The 12657-nt window shown below is 45.0% G+C and overlaps 1 protein-coding gene across 26 annotated transcripts in view; it reads left to right on the forward strand.

The window, feature by feature from the left end:
* LOC129621864 (neurexin-3-like) overlaps positions 1–12657 on the forward strand; it is a 300739-nt gene that overhangs the window by 160798 nt on the left and 127284 nt on the right. For 2 of the 26 annotated variants that reach the window (XR_008699757.1, XR_008699764.1), the window contains exon 1: positions 8–429. The exons of 15 other annotated variants lie outside the window; for them this stretch is intronic. The gene's annotated coding sequence lies outside the window, so the exon portion shown is untranslated. Of the gene's footprint in view, positions 430–686; positions 880–12657 lie in introns of those variants that run through there. 9 more of the 26 variants (XR_008699766.1, XR_008699758.1, XR_008699763.1 and 6 more) reach the window with 9 other exon arrangements.

Raw genomic sequence — 12657 nt, forward strand, 5'->3', positions numbered from 1 at the left:
AGAAAGGAATGGAGTGAGCTCACATCACAGAGCCCCAGGAGCCCTGCTTAGCGTCCTGGCTGTGATTCTCTCTGGGTAACCTGGATAAGGCACACCTGGAGCTTGGCCTGTAGAGGGCAATTAGGACCCTGCCTCGCCTGCTCCTGGTCTGCTGGGAGATCAAATGAAAGCAATTTGTAGACTGTAAGGTGCGCTGTGAATGCAAAGGAGGGTTGTTACTATAAACGGCATCATCATCACTTATTGTCTGAATGCTCCCAAAGCCACACTGCGGCAGGGGCATGGATCGATGGAGAGGCCTTTGTGACTGGAGGGGAGAGGCCAGACTGGAAGGAGCCTGTGGTCAGCTGCTGCAGGCCCTGCATCTGTGCAAACGTTCTCCTGACTGTGAGGGATTCCCCCAGGCCCGAGAAGGTGAAGAAGGGTAAGGTGTGTCGGCCTTCACCTTGCCTATGATAGGCAAAAAGGGGTTGTCACTTACCACCGTTACGATAGAGAGGTGCTGGAGGTCAGTGTGAGCCACAGGACTGGCTGAAGACCTGGGCTGTAGTCCTCTCTCCACACTTGCCAACCGTGACTATTACATTCTAGAAATGTGGTATTAGCCAATCAAATGCCAGAGACTGAGTGCTTTATGGAAATGACCTCACTTCATCCGGGATACAAGTGAGGGGACAGGTTCAGGGATGTTAATAGAGCAGCTCAAGGGAACCAGCCGAGTGAAAAACAGGAGCTGGGGTTGGATCTCAGGCCTCTGCCAGTGCTGAACACTTAACCACTATGCTCTGCTGGCTTCAATCTCTTGGAAACTTGGTCTCACCATCTGTACCCTGGGGATAATGATACCTACCTAGCTCACTGCATGTGTGTGAGGATATGGTGAGTGGCTGGATATGGAAGGACTGCGTGTACTGCACTGTAGATGATATGCATGGATATTCACTGAGCATCCAGGATATGCCTGGCATTGCTTTGGGTCTGGGATAATAAGATAGCCAGGGCATCAGCTCAGACTGAGGGTCCTTCTAGTAATAATCTCTTAACAGATGGATCTGCCACAAATTAGGGAGGGGAGGAAAAAATGTAGCCATCTTAGAGCAATTGTGTTTTCAGAAAGGAAAAAGCCATGTTAATGGGTAACCATTGCCCTTTAAATCCACCTTCATTCCCAAGTGTAAATACCAAAATCAAGAGATTTAACCAAGGTGGGCAATTTACAAAGACAGTTAAACAGAGAAAAGCAAAGAGAGTGCATTTATAAAAGAAAGAATCATGTCAGGACATTTTGATCAGTTATCGAAGGTGAGAAGTATGCAGTGGATGTAATATATCTAGATTTTAGTAAAATCACTCGAAGGAGAAATGGCCTGAAATCTTGCCTGAGAAATTAAATCAAATTGGCTAGGAAGGAAGCTGTGCCATTCAAAATGAGAACTGGATGGGAGATGGGAGGGAAAGAGGGGTATGATGACAAATGACCATAGCTCTCTGGGTATGAAGGGGTCAGGTGAGAAGACCCAATTTAGCCATCAACACTTAATGATCTGGAAGAACGACTAAGCTCCTGGTAATGACGTTCATACATGATGCTAAATTGGGAGGTGTCCCTGTGATGGCTTGTGGAAGAAGCACAGAATAAGGGGATGGCAGTCAAGGTCAGGAGGCCACAGCGATGCAGGCTGGAAAAATGGGGGAGGATGCAGGCAAGGACAAGTGGAGGGAATTTCCTTGAGGACAGTCTGCAAATGTTAAAAATATATATATATATCTAGTAACATCAGGACAGGAATGAGCTGGAGATCTTAAGCTGTCCAGGGATTTATCCTTCCATGATTTAAGCTGAACACGAGCTTAAATCATACAGGAGCTGAATCACACGGGAGGTATGTTGGGGATCAGCAAGGTACCTGAGCCATGGTGGGTATTTTAACAGCTGTGACCTGCCAGGTAGAGTCCCTTCCTTCCTCTTTGATGTCGTGATCTTAGAGGCAGAACTACTGACTTTTACAGTGTCATTACCTGCTTGGGAGATAGTGTTCTCATGTCCCACTGTGCATATCTGTATCCTGGCTCTATCGCTTAACCTGCAAAACGGGAAAATAACCTGTAAAATAGGAAAATAAGAAGTTTCAGGAGTTTTATGAGAACTAAATAAATGGAATAGGTAGCACCATGCCTGGTATGTGCTAAGTGCTTAGTAAATATTACCTATTATTATCATTACTATTTTTACCATCATCATCATGGCCTGGAGTGCACAGTCTATACCTGTGGTGGAATATACCAGCTGAACAGATAATGCTTTCTGGTTAAAGTGGGGGAAGAAACATCCAGAGAATATGATTTGAAAACTACTCATAGAGTAAAAAGAGCATAAGTTCAGGCATCCAGATTTTTTCCCGAACTCTGCTATGGTGGTGGTGGTGGTGGTTTAGTCGCTAAGTCATGTCCGACTCTTGAGACCCCATGGACTGTAGCCTGCCGGGTTCCTCTGTCTGTGGGATTCTGCAGGCAAGAATACTGAGTGGGTTGCCAGTTCCTTCTCCAAAACTCGGCTATAGGTGACCTTGAATGAGTCACTTGACCTCTTCGTTCCTGTTTCCACCTCTACAAACATCTGGGGATGAACCTGGCCATCTCTGAGGCCCCTTCCAGCTCAAAAAGTTCAAATACAAAGTTAGGAGGGTTTTATATTGTTCAAACTGTCAGGTTTGAAGCATATTTTCTTAACATATATTACTCTGCAGACCTATGCCAGCAGTTGCCACCCATGGGAAAGTTGACTCCTACACTCTTAGCACCGAGCATCTTACATCCCCAAACCTCCTCTGTCCCCTTAGTCCTGGGCAAACCGGGATGGTTGGTCAGCCTACCCATGGAATAATTGTCTGACTGTAGGAGTGTTGGATGACAGTCTAAATACACATCTGCAGGAACTGAGTAGTTCTGTTGAGCCACGGGAAGCATCCTTAGGAAGCCATTCAACATTTTTCATGGGGCATTATCTTAGCTTGGACTGCTATCATAAAATTCCACCAATGGGGTGGCTTAAAGAATAGAAATTTATGCCTCACATTCTGAAGATGGGGAAGTCCAAGATCAAGGTGCAAGCCGATTCTGTTCCTGGTGAGGACTCTTCTCCTGGCTTGCAGATGGCTGCCTTCTTGTTGTGTCTTCACATGGTAGAGACAGATCATTTCTGTCTCTGCATATAGTGGTTCTACTCACATGAATTAATAACCTCCCAAAAGTGAAGTGAAGTGAAGTCACGACATCATGTCTGACTCTTTGTGACCCCATGGACTGTAGCCTACCAGGCTCCTCTGTCCATGGGATTTTCCAGGCAAGAGTACTGGAGTGGGTTGCTATTTCCTTCTCCAGGGGATCTTCCTGACCCAGGGATTGAACCCAGGTCTCCCGCATTGTAGGCAGATGCTTTATCATCTGAGCCACCAGGGAATCTCCCAAAGGCTTTGCTTTCAAATGTCCTCATGTGGGGGTTAAGGCTAACTATATGATTTTGTGGAAGGGAACACAGTCAGTCAGTCCATAGCAAGATGGGCTGACCAAAGTTGAGTCATCAGGAGACGTGTTGCCATGGAGGCGCCAAAGGGTCCTTGTGCCTACTCCTCATTTCTGCACCAACCCAGTCCCACTTCATGCTTTTACTTGGACCTGCTTGGCTGCTTCCCATCTTGACATTGGGGCTGACAAGAGAGAAGTGAGTCTTCAAAGGGCATCACTTCACAGGCTCAACACGTGCGAGGCTTCCTCCATAGAAAGAGTGAATCGAAAGAAGGAGTCGGTCTTGTTTTCCAGAGCTCTGTCTAGAATAACATGTTCACTTTTGGATCCTTCAGGGACCGGAAAGTGACAGATTGAAGGGTGCTGTGAGGGAGTCATCCAGATGATTGACGAGGGAGAGGAAGTAATTGATAAGAAGGAAGAAAAAGAACAAAAGCCCATGCATCTAGGCAGGGTGCATGTGTGTGTGTGTGCAGGGCAAGAGAGGGTAAATAGGAGAGGAAGGAAGAGAGAGGAGGCTGGGGCCAGGCATCCACAGAGGAACTGTGGATGGAGGCAAAGCCGCTCCAAAGCTGCACCTTTACACTTTGCGTTTGTTCAGCGTCTGCTTACACTGTGCCATCAGCTGCTTCAGCTGTGCTGTTGTTACTGCTGTTGCTTAGTCACTCAGTTGTGTCCAGACTCTTTGCAGCCCCATGGACTGTAGCCCACCAGGCTCTTCCGTCTGTGGGATTTTTCAGGCAAGAATACTGGAGTGGGTTGCCATTTCCTACCCTATGGGATCTTCCCGATTCAGGAATGGAACTCACGTCTCCTGCATTGGAAGGTGGATTCTTTACCACTCTGCCATCTGGAAAGCCCATACTCTAGGTGTGGGGAGTACACAAAGATGGTACCATCCTTTCTTTGGTCTAGTGGAGGTGAAAGGCAGTGTGTGTAGTTGTGAAAAACAAGGGTTTACTTCCTAGCTGTGTTGCCTTGAGCAAGTTACAAAACCTTTCCGTGCCTCAGTTTCCTTACCTGTAGAAGGAGCATAGTCATAGGACCTACTTGTGAACATTGCATCAGTTTGTATATCAAAAGCACTTAGAAGAATGCCTGGTATGTAGCTCATGTTACTGTTATCCTTATCAAATGAACTAATGCATTCCATGTGCTCAGTATATGACCTGACAGGTACTAATCACTCAGTGAATGCTAGCTATTATTATTGTTGTTGTTGTTACTATCAATAGTAATATCAAAATGAGGCATAGAAGAATTATGTTTATAGTACAAAACATAGTATAGTATAGCCAAGGCAAAGCCAGGTAAGAGCAAAGAATGAAGATCATCAAAATCTACTGTCGCCCTAAAGATGGTATTTGAATGGTGGGGAAAGGATCTATAGAGGTTTGCCTGCTGGGGGAAAAGGGAATCCGAGTTGAAGTAAATAACCAGAAGAAGGGGTCAACGTCTGAGGCTGTAGCTGGCAATTTGATCAGCCTAAAAAGGCTGGCTAGAGCTTTCCTTGGCTTTTTAGGAGAGATGCACAGCAAGATGCTATGTATTCCTGCTTTTTTTATTATTTACAATTCAAATCCTGGGCTTGAACTGAACACATTACCTTATTGTTCTTCAATTACAAGTTTTTTTTTTTTTTAGTTGGTAGAGTCATTGATTCAATGATTTATTCATTTAACTAATATTCATGGAGTATCTATTACATGCTTTCTACTCTTACAGGCACTGGGCATACAACAGTGAGACAAGAAACTGCTACTCTCATGAGACTTCCATTCTAGTGGAGGAGGCAGGCAGCAAAAGGAATAATGTATATGAAGCGGTGATAAGTGCTCTGAAGAAAAATATTAGAGCATGGTATAGTGATAGCAAGGGTTGTAGTGTTTTAAACAGAGTGGTTGGAGAAGGTGGAGACATGATTGGACTGTGGACAATGTGAAGCATAAGTCACATGGATGGGTGAGGAAAGAGTGTTGAAAGTGAGGGAACAGGAGGTGCAAAGGCCCTGAGGTAGGAGCACTGTCATTGTGTTTGAAGAATATCAAGGATGCTAGTAAGGCTGGAGCTAAATGAGTGAGGGGAGGCCAGTAAGGAATGATACCAAAGAGGAAGCAGGGTGTATCAGTCAGGGTTCAGCCAGAAATGCAGAACCATTAGGAGGTGGAATATATATATGGATAAATATATCTCTGCATATATGGGTTTGTTGTAGGGATTTGGCATCATGCAAGAGTTAGTGGGAGCTGGTTACATGTGTGAGGTTGTCACTGTGTCTGATGGAGCTTTTAGTCCACCAGGCAGGTAGTCAGGAAGGGAAAATGGGTGTAAGTAGTGGTTTCAGTTCAGTTCAGTCCAGTCCAGTCACTCAGTTGTGTCCGACTCTTTGTGACCCCATGAATTGCAGCACGCCAGGCCTCCCTGTCCTACAGCAACTCCTGGAGTTCACTGAAACTCATATTCATCGAGTCTGTGATGCCATCCAGCCATCTCATCCTCTGTCGTCCCCTTCTCCTCCTGCCCCAATCCCTCCCAGCATCAGGGTCTTTTCCAAAGAGTCAACTCTTCGCATGAGGTGGCCAAAGTACTGGAGTTCCAGCTTTAGCATCAGTCCTTCCAATGAACACCTAGGACTGATCTCCTTTAGGATGGACTGGTTGGATCTCCTTGCAGTCCAAGGGACTCTCAAGAGTCTTCTTCAACACCACAGTTCAAAAGCATCAATTCTTCGGTGCTCAGCTTTCTTCACAGTCCAACTCTCACATCCATACATGACTACTGGAAAAACCATAGCCTTGACTAGATGGAGCTTTGTTGGCAAAGTAATGTCTCTGCTTTTGAATATGCTATCTAGGTTGGTCATAACTTTCCTTCCAAGGAGTAAGTGTCTTTTAATTTCATGGCTGCAGTCAGTGGTTTAGGGGAGATCAAAGGTGGGTTGGCCCCCATGGCATGAGTTCCACGAGGATGGTCTGAAACCTGTGTCTGTTCTGGTCACCTTTGGTGTTAGTGGTATGGATATCCTGTCAAAGCTGGGGCCCTTCTTTATAATAAAGACACATACTTGCCCAGGATCAGGAGGCAGAGTCACTGAAGGGGAATCCAAGGGGAGGGAGGAGCAGTTACAGGTTCGGTGCTGCTTCATGTGAATGAGGCAAACCAACAGATTGGTAACACTGTGTACAAGCTACCTCTGTTCCTCCATCATGCAGATCCCTCAAGAATCCTACCTAGGGCCCACCCAAGGTGGAAACATACAAGAAAGGGAATTCTGGGAAACATAGTTCAGCCTAGCCAAGCTGATGCTTTACAAAGCCACCACATGGGATGTGTGGATGGGGCTTCCTAGGAAATCTAGGAAAAGATCCTCATGAGACTTCCTTGACTATTTGCCCAAAAGACAATGACTCCTTAGTTAAAGCTGTTGCTCATGTGAGGTGCCTTTGGTTTTCCAGTAGTTTACCCAAGTGCCCAGATGGTAGCTAACAGGCAGAAGAGTTGATTCGCATTCCCTGGGGAGGATGACTTTAGTTGCGTCAATCATCATTAGCCACAGCATCATAGTCAGCTATTTGATGCAACAGAATTTGATTGACGTAATTACGAGACAAAAAAGAAAAACGATTAAATAAGAACTTGGCTCTGGGGAATTAGAAGAAGCGCTAATGCAAATAAGACGACTATCCGGTTCAATTTGATCATTCATTTGTTTGTCATTCATTCCCCAAATATTTGTGCTTAGCACAGGCACAGTAATGGGCTGTGTTTGGATGTGAAGCATAAATTCTGTACTAGCAAGTAAACTTCCATTATGCTAAACGCCAGGGATACAGAGATGGACGCTGATATCAGGAATTTCCCAGATATGTAATTTTAGTAGAGGTATGCCCAGGGATGAAGATGCCACCAGCAGGAAGTCTGTAAGTCTCTCTGGGCAAAGGGGCATGATGTCCTACCTGCATATACGATGGTGTCCTCACTCTCAGACTGCTTATGGTCTAGTTGAGGAGCCCACGGGTACACAAGGGAAGGGACTATCTTATAAGTGCAAACCGGGGCTACAGAGCAAGCACAGCTGGAACTGGGTAGAGGGTGAGGAGAAGACCACCTCAGGACCCGGTCAAGCTTTGAAAACCAGAGATCTTTTCGTGCTCATCCCAGAAGCTGCACAGCTTTTAGAGACTTGTCTTTTCACAGGAAATAATCCCACTCAAAAATAGCGTGTTTGGCAGAGGCCTATTCTCCCGCAATCTTTGCCTTTGTCTGCAGTGTGTTAAAATAAGAGAGCTTCTGATTCAGAGGAGTTATAAAAATAATATAGTAATTACAAAGTTCACTTTCATGACTCACTTTGCTCTAAATCATGGCACTCTTAGGGAAACCTTCTTGGAGTTAAAAATCCCACTTGCTGTTTATATTTCGAAAGTGCCAATGGATCTGAAATTTCGAGATTGAATCATTTGACAGCCTGGGGGAGGGGGCGGGTGCTGGGATGACGGCAGTTTTCAGTGTTTGTAGATGTCTCTTTAAAAAGGCAGGAAATAAATTGGCTGATCTGTCGTGCTTACATCACGTGCTTGATCATAGAGTACCTTGTTTCGGATTTGTATTTATTTTTTCCTCCCTCCCCTCTTGTCTAATTGCCCACTCCAGATCGGAGGCTTCCACTGCCTTTTGGCTTCATTAATGGCTTTCATTTTCATTAAGGGCTTTGTGCTAATGGACTGTTATAAAACGCACAGTTGTTCGTAGCAGTCACCGGCAAATGGCTCTCATCCTGCTGACAGTTTCCTGCGTCAGGCCGAAAAGAAGGGCCCGGGGCTGGGGCCGGGGGCAAGACAGTGGGAACGAGAAGTTTCCAAACAGGAGAGACACCTGCTTCTGTCCTTGGGTTTCTTCAGGCAAAGTGGGATCAGCACCTGGAATTCCATGAGTGTTTAATACTCACTCGCTTTGAAATGCCTCTTGGTTGGCAAAATGTACTGAAGGAAGAAACTAGGAAGCCCATTTTTCTCATGATGTTTTAGAATTTGAGGATGGTTGGGAGTACAACTTGCAGAGGTCTCTCGAGAAGGAACACTGATGATGTCAGGATGTCACCAGCCTTGCTCCACAGATGCACACATTGGTTATTACTGCTGTTTAAGCACCTAAAATAATTGGTGCTTGTTGGATTTGCCTTGAGGTGTGCCATTCCATATGCAGTGGGAGGCCCGATGTTGTGGAATGGTTTCAGAATTTGATTTCTTTGTAAAGTAGACTGGGCTCTGTGCTCCTGGTACCATAGCTAAATAGACACAATTTTAAAATCTTCGAGCTTTAAGTAAGCTTGCTGCTGCTACTGCTGCTAAGACACTTCAGTCATGTCCGACCGACTCTGTGCGACCCCATAGACAGCAGCCCACCAGGCTCCCCCATCCCTGGGATTCTCCAGGCAAGAACACTGGAGTGGGTTGCCATTTCCTTCTCCAATGCCTGAAAGTGAAAAGTGAAAGTGAAGTTGCTCAGTCGTGTCCAACTCTTAGCGACCCCATGGACTGCAGCCCACCAGGCTCCTCCGTCCATGGGTTCCAGGCAAGAGTACTGGAGTGGGGTGCCAACGGCTTCTCCAGCTAGATGCTAGCTGGGGCCGATCTGACACTAGGAGGTTTGGTGAGCTTGACAGTAGCTCCCCAAACGTGGTCTTCTGAGCATCACTTGATTTCACCCCTAGTCTCTTTCCTGGTCTCTCTTTCTGAGCCTGTCTTCTCCAAAACACCAGAAACATTCTTCCTCTTGTTTCAGATGGAGTGAGCCCACCTAGCTTCAGGTCGCCCCAGTACACTTGTCCTCCACTCCAACCTGTTTCCCAAACAAATTCAAAACGTTTTCAGGGCACTTATAATGAACAAAATTTTCTCTATCATGTTACATTAATCTCAGATCTGGTCTAAAAATGCAGGTTTTTAATTTTCAAATCTCGGTACTTTTCACAACGTAATGTATTTGCTTTAAATAAGAGATTCTGTGTGAGTAAGGCCGTCCTCACGTGATGTTACTGATGACATACTTCTGTTTCATTTAAATTTGTCACATGTGTTGCCCTTCATAGGAGGAAGCAAAGATCAGTTAACCTTTTAAAAACTTTTATAAATGTTTTTAATACCACAAACATCTTGTCTTGGGGAATAGCCGATGAACAACGTTGTGATGGGTTCAGGTGAACAGCGAAGGGACTCAGCCGTGAGACCAGTTAACATTTTGATGGGCTGAAAGCTAGAATCTAGGCTTAAAGTCTTTATAATAACTAACTATTAAAATCTTTGCAATTAGATATTTTGAGTATGTACTTAATATAGATTGTATTAGCTGATTGACACCACTGCAGATGGAATGATAGCATACACAAGTGTGCAAGCCATTGTTTCTTCTTCACTGATACCCATTTCCCCTTAGGAAATAAAAAGATATTGGTAAATTTCCTAGCATTTTTCAGTTGTATGTTCTCGTATAGTTTAAACAGTGGAGCCAGAATCTGCTTGCTTTTGTGTTTGAACATGCAAATTTTGAAGGGTCAGAAGGCTGGATCCTATATTTTATGCAAGGTATTTGGCTTGGCATGAGTCTATAATGTCAAATAATAACCACATGGATTTACAAAGCCCAGTTTGAGAAAGGTCACCAAAATGTATAAGCTGACTTTGAGAGCAGATACTGTAGGCTTGAAATGAGGATGATTAAATCTTAAACCTTCACTAAAGTTTGGAAAAGTCTGGTCGGATGTGAGTTTTTAAACGCTGAGGAGTGATCAGCCTTCTTTTCCCATCATGACCTTAAACTTATTTCTCAGTTCAGCTACTGAGTACTCTCTTTAGAAGGACTGTTCTTTTAAAAAAGAAACATAAGTTGTACCTCGCCAGTGTTAGAGTGTATGAGGGATAGTCGCTCAGTCGTGTCCGGCTCTTTGTGATGGTATGGACTGTAGCCTGCCAGGCTCCTCTGTCCTTAGACTTCTCTACATATGATGGGATGGAAAAGAGATACATGAAATGAAAAGACAGATGTGAAAATATTCCAGGGTCCTAAGATGCAAAACATCTAGAATAGAGAGAGCAAGATGAATGTGGTGCCCTCAATCTCAACTACAAAAAAGGCAGAGTGTTTACCAAATCTTTGAAAAAACTTTCTTCCCAGAAAAGATCAATTTTAGCTGCATGCAATCCAGAAATTTGTGCTTGAAGGCTACTTCCTGGAACAGGTAGCCCAGAGTTCCAGGATTCGTGGCCTGAGAAGGAAGTACTCTTCACTTCCTGGGTATGGATGGCACCAGATGGGTGATGCCTGGCATGGCTGGAAATTGGAGAGCGTGCGGAGAACTAGCTGTTTTTGTATGACGCATCTCAACGTGAGTGCTTGATCACTCCACATAACATAAATTTGTCCTGAGATCCAGAATTTCGACATGGTGCCCATGTGTCAGTATTCTGTACTAGAGGTTACCTTAAAACAAGGGCCACCTGATGATATCCAAGAAGGCCACTCAGAAGGGAAATCATAAAGAAGTTGAGAGTTAACTCTCTCTGGACTTTGTTCTTGAATAATGACCGTGACTGTTGGAGCTACACCAGTCTGAAGTCAGAACTTGGACTCTGTCCTTATTAGCTGTGTGACGGGATGAGTCTAACCTCTCTGAACCTCTTCTAAAATGGGAGTAATAAAGAGAAAACTATCAGGGTGTCTTAGTGCGTGTGTTCACATATGTAAAGGCAGTGGCAGAATACCTGCTTCAAGGCAGACCCTCAGTGTTTGTTTTTCTTTACAGGGGCTTCCCTGGTGGTTCAGATGGTAAAGAGTCTGACCGCAATGTAGGACACCTTGGTGGTTTGTGTTTTTTTTTTCGTTATTTCTCTTTAATTTGTTTTCTCCTCCTCTGCCAACTCTTTTCTTCTCTATATCAAGCCCCTATCCTATGCTACATTTTCACAGAGTTATGCTCTCATGCTAACCCTGCCATGGACCTGGCTGAAAAGGCTTTAAGTATCATCTAGGATCTGGGCTTCCCTGGTGGCTCAGAAGGTAGAGAATCCACCTGCAATGCGGGAGACCCAGGTTTGATCCCTGGGTTGCAAAACTCCCCTGGAGAAGGGAATGGCAATCCACTCCAGTATTCTTGCCTGGAGAATCCCATGGACAGAGGATCCTGACGGGCTACAGTCCATGGGGTCACAAAGAGTCAGACACGACTGAGTGACTAACACTTATAACCCATAACACCTATAACCTTTTAGAGGCACCTTAGAACTTTGAAAACTCATTTTGACCCAAAGGAATGAGTCTCTAATGGTGAAATTTCTGTTTTCTGGCTTGCTGATATGAGGGTCAGTTTTGTCTGGGGCCGGTACCATCTTGATATCACAAGTTATAAATTTCTGAACTCTCTTTTTTTTCTTAAACCCTTTTCTTCATGTGGCCTTGCCTACCTACCTGTAAAGCCAATCTGGCTATGAAATGGAGGGCTCCTCAGGACTGTTTTAATCAGAAATTAAAAAAAACAAACTTACAGTTACTGTGCCAGTGCTTGTGTGCCAGTGAGATCGTACACAGCGTCATTAGTGAGTTTACTACACCGGGCTTTCCAGAGACTGTGCTGCTTGATTCAGTCCCTGAATAAATTTGCAAGTGCTAATCTAGTCGTTTGCTGGAGAGCATCCAAACGTAGGGCAGGACTATTTTCCCTAGATTGGTAGGCATTAGATTGGCAGGGTCTGGGGCCCTGGTAAGTTCTGCAGGCCTGGAGGGAGGTTGGCCATGCAGCCAGGTGCAGGGGGAAGGAGCTGCTGGGGAGCACGTGGCAGGGGGTCCTCTGAAATCAGTGCTGTGAGGGATTTGCACTATGACTTCCAGGTCCAAATTCAACAGAGACTTCCCAAGTGCCTACTGAGTGCCAGGCACCATGGTAAACATTAGGGATGTCTAATGAGAGAATAAGACCAACGGAAACATTCCTGCTCACTTTGGGTCTGATGATAGGGGTCGGAGGGGAGAAGCAGCGCAAAGAACAGTGAAGTGTGGGGTGGGAGTGTGTGTGACGAACAGGACACAGTTTGATATGAGGTCGTTAGAGAGACATTGTGGAGAATGCAACACTGGAAT

This window comes from Bubalus kerabau, chromosome 10 (genome assembly GCF_029407905.1).
Source record: "Bubalus kerabau isolate K-KA32 ecotype Philippines breed swamp buffalo chromosome 10, PCC_UOA_SB_1v2, whole genome shotgun sequence".
Classification (NCBI taxonomy): Eukaryota; Metazoa; Chordata; class Mammalia; order Artiodactyla; family Bovidae; genus Bubalus; species Bubalus kerabau.